The sequence below is a fragment of the Rhinopithecus bieti genome, unplaced genomic scaffold (assembly GCF_001698545.2).
Source record: "Rhinopithecus bieti isolate Rb0 unplaced genomic scaffold, ASM169854v2 scaffold_11936, whole genome shotgun sequence".
Lineage (NCBI taxonomy): Eukaryota > Metazoa > Chordata > Mammalia > Primates > Cercopithecidae > Rhinopithecus > Rhinopithecus bieti.
In genome coordinates this window covers 557,867-562,621 of record NW_016806952.1, presented here as the reverse complement: position 1 = coordinate 562,621, position 4,755 = coordinate 557,867, and positions in this window count along the sequence as shown.

The window sequence follows — 4,755 nt, the reverse complement described above, 5'->3', positions numbered from 1 at the left end:
CAGGAGAATAGCGTGAACCTGGGAGGCGGAGCTTGCAGTGAGCCGGGATCCGGCCACTACACTCCAGCCTGGTCGACAGAGTCAGACTTTGTCTTAAAAAAAAAAAAAAAAAAAAAAAAAAAAAAAGAAATATTTTACCTCCTTGGTTAAATGTATTCCTAGCTTTTTTGTTTGTTGGTTTCAAAGCTTTTCTTGTTAGTATGCTAAAGAACTTTCCCTTCGTGATACTGCCTCTTCAGCTCAAGGTTTCACCATTACTCAGTGAAGAAACATTAATGCAACATTCATATTTTGTTGAATTTCACTACCTAAGTGACTATATTATAAAGTAAAAATAATTCTTATTGCAAGACGTCTACTAAATTATTTACAGTTATGGTTTCTGTTGTCTTCATTAATACTCAAGTTAGAGTATCCTTTTACGTATTGCTACATATGAAGTGATGTTTTACCTGGGTCTACTTTACATAGAAGTCAAGATTCTGATTCCAGTATGAGCTGACTTGGAAAGATACAATTATGAAAAAATGCTAGCTGAATAAGGCCTGCTTTTAAAACAAAAATTAATTAAGCTTCTTTTGCAGTTATGTTCTGCAGACTATTATTTCTGAAAGTAATTCACTTAATTATTACAGAACCAATGTCGAGTATATTGCCAAATAGAACAAATAAAAATGAGGCATATAGGCAACTCTAGACAAGGTCTGGAATTGCTATTTACCGAACAGATTGGAAATATAGGAAAAACCTGTATCATGATTATTTAACAAAAATGTAAAACTGATAGAGGAAAATCTCAGTGGCTAGACAGCATGGGGAAAAAAGAATGAACTAGTTTACCAGTCTCCAAAGCTCTTCCTTAGTGATTAATGCAGAAGATGATAAGTATAAAGAAAAAAAATAAAATGAGATTCAGGATTTCAGGATGATCCTTTCTTCTTAGATTAACTTTTTGAAAATGAGAAAAAATCTTTATTAGAACCAATCAAATTATGTTTAAAAGCCTGTGTTTTGCTAGAGGAGTATTTTATGAAAATTTATTTTTTATTTAATACTTGCAAGCTTAAGCATTCCCTTTATAGATATGATTTTATATGTAAGATATATTTATGCACAAAATTTATATTCATTATTCACTAATCATTTCAGAATTATAAATGCACTTATAATAATTGCATTTGCTTTTATAATGTCCTTATGCAATATGTAAGAGATAAGCTAATCAGTGTTGCCCTGCTCTGGTCACTGCTACAATCATCATCACCAACATGCTAGTTTTTGATCAAGACCTTGACAACCTTTACACTAATTACCGCTCCTAACCATAATGACTAATATATTTACTACAGTTAAGTTGGAGGCAACAATATGGTAAGTACTGAAATTTAAAGTGATTTTTAATAATACAGGTGACAATTCCATTTTCTTAATTTAAAATTCCCCTGTTATTTTATTATGGTAATTAGGGTAAGCTACCATTAATGGCAAGTTAGTAAACACAGTCAGATGAATCCATAGTTGGCCCATTGTTTTCTAAAGCCTGATGGCAATTACTAACATATAACGGGTAGCCAATCATTTAATAACCTGCTAGCCACATTAACGAATAGTTTACATATGCTGTCTCATAAACTCCTTACAGCAATTCTAAGTAGGTTTGGTGATTATCATTTTCACTTTACAAATGGAGAAACTGAAGTTCAGTGATGTTAGAAAAAAATGCCTACTTTACATAGCCAAAGGTAGGGGAGCCAGGATTAAATTATTGATTAAACTTTGGCTTTTGGAATTCTGTACAGACAACACTTATGCTACCATGAGAGCCTAACATGAGCAAATGATAGAACAAATGGGGGAAAATCTTCATCTCAAAAGATCCGTTTAATGGTTTTGCATTTTATTTCCAATAATCACTTTTAAAAAGAGTTGTTGGATTTTCATAGGCAGCATCGTGGGGTGAACAAGAGCTCAGACTCCAGTGCTATACTGCCTGGACTCCAAACCTAGCTCAATAAGTTACTTTATTGCTGTGTAACCTTGAGTAGGTTACTTAACGTCTCCCTTCTTATAACAAGGCTGTTACAAGGATTAAACCAACCAAAGTACTTAGACAGTAGTTGGCATGAGGAAGTTAACCACCTAAGTTATTAATATCTCAAGTAATATTTGGAACACTAAATGGGTATTGATACAAAATGTCCGGAATGTATTGTTAAATGATAATATCTGCTGCGAACTTAATACATTTATATGACTTCTTCGTATACAGGAATGGAAGTTTTAGAGGAGTGGGATTACAGCAAAAGTCTGTAATCATAAAGTTTTCAGCACAGAGTGGTGACACAGTTTTCCTAAGCAATTTGAAAATTTAAAAAATTAAGGGTAGAATCCCAGGAATTTAAGCCTGGTACTTTTACTTTCTAGAATCAATAAGTGTTCAAATGGAAAAGGCAGGTGTTGAAATGACAAACAGAATGGTAAATTTTAATGTAATGCATACAAATTTATAGATAAACTTTTCAAGAAATATGCACTTATATTTAATGTAGTTTTTGATGAATAGTTAATTGTTCAGACTGTTGTGGCATCACCTGAATCTGCTCCTATATTCATTGCTATAAAGCTTTTTATTTTGAATGGATTTTGTGAATAGGTGTGCTTTGCATACATGGCCCCTGTCTGTGGTCAATTAAGTTAAGGGGCATGAGGGGCACTGTAACAAAGCATAAGGAATTATTTGCAGCCTAGTGCAGCCTAGCTTCTCCCCACTATATAACCATTCACAACTAATTATGTTTACTTCCCCTTCATGAAGGACGATTGCACATTTATAAAAATATACTGATTATACTTTCTATTTAGAACAAAACCAGAGTAAAGCTTTATATAATGGAAAGCAGTTCCTTTGTGATAATAGCATAAAATTATTTTCCCTCTGACAGGGAGTATTGAAACATCCTTGGATTAGATTTAAATCCCCACACTTCACTAATGATGAACCTACTTATCTTTTTATAATTCACAAGACTCCTAAAAAGAATCAGGAGTCAGGAATGGAATCTTTGACCTAGTCATGTGGTACATTGGTATAAAAGCACATTTCACATTTAGACTTCTTTATTAAAATGAGCATATCTGAAATTTTAACAATTATAAATTTGCTTTTATTGTACCATATATACTTAAATTTTATATACTTTATAACCAAATAATTTTCTTTCTCCAGGAAGATACTTGTTACTTTTATAATATTAAATTTTGTTCAAAACTACAGCTTATTTTCTCTTCATATTTTATAGGTTCTTCTGACCACTCCTTGACTTTATCTTGTTATTTACATTTTAAACAAAAGGAACCAAGACATAATTGGCTAAATAATAAAAAAAATGTGGTGCTCAAAATATAGTTTGAAAGGTTGAGTTTAACTCTTTTTCAAAATTTAGTGACAGTTTTTGAACTGTCACTAAATTTCTGAGAAAAAATTCTCAGAGATGCCTCGTTCACTGTACATTTATTCATGTTCTCAGGGGAAGATTATAATTTCTTTCACTTGCATAATGTGTCACAGTTTCGAGTTGCTTTTATACACATTCTCTTCATTATGCAAAGATGGGAGTTTGTGCTAAGTACTAGCTGTGACCAAGGGAGGCCATGGCTCTTTTGCCATACCTGGCACAGAGGAGACAACTGCATCCTCCAGACTGACAGAAAAATATATCCGTGTGTGCTGGTGGCCATCTCGCTGTCCTATCCAGAGATGGTCCTGCTCAGACCCACGGATATAAGACAATGCTGAGTTGTACTTCTTCCTCCTAAGAAGAGAAGTGGGTGCTTTAGGCAGTTAAGAAACAGAGGTGGGGTCAAAAAGCAAAGTACGGATAAAACTTGATTCCAAAAGCTTGATTCCTACTCAGAGCAAGCATTCAGGCTGGGACTGCTCTGACGTCCAGTCCCAAGCATTACATTAGACCTCTCATAGCTCAGAATTGACCACATTTGTGTCCATTTACACACAAAACCCAAGCTTATCTTCTGTTGCCTCACCCCAAAATATCTCTCAGCATTATCCTTTGAATGATAAAATTGGCTACTTTTATCACTTTCCCACTCTGCTATTTCCACTGCACTGTTTTTGTCTGCATGTTTTCTCTCTGGCTGGAATTTCACTTCCTAGACCTCCAGCACAGCTGGAGAAATCCTACCTACCCTTACAAGAAGCAATATGCCTCTGTTCTGAACATCCATTGCTCAGTGGACATTTATGTATACAAATTACTATACCCCGGTTTTTCTTTTTATTAAAAGCCAAGTCTTGAAGACATTATTTATTCACTTTCATATTGTGCTGCACAGAACATCACAAATGCAGTGCATATGGAGAAAAGATAGCGTTATATACAGCTTTAAGTTCAAATTTGAGTTCTGTCATTTACTAGCAACATGACCTTAAGTAAATTTTTGAACTTTTGGTAATTTTTTTCTCATATAATTGTGAATTATAATAGCTATCTTACTAGGGTATTGAATAGTTAAATTATAAAAGATGTATGTAAAATATATATGGCACTACTTAGAGCACAATGTTTCTATTTCTTCTCTTGTACCTTCCTTCTTCACTATTTTTTTTCTCCAAATTAAATGGCTACTTGCTCATTTAACCTTTAGCTATCACAGCACAAGGAATCAACTGCTCTGTTGAACTAAAAGCAATGGCTTAAAATAGTGTTAATCCCTCTGTTAAAAAAAAAAAAAAAA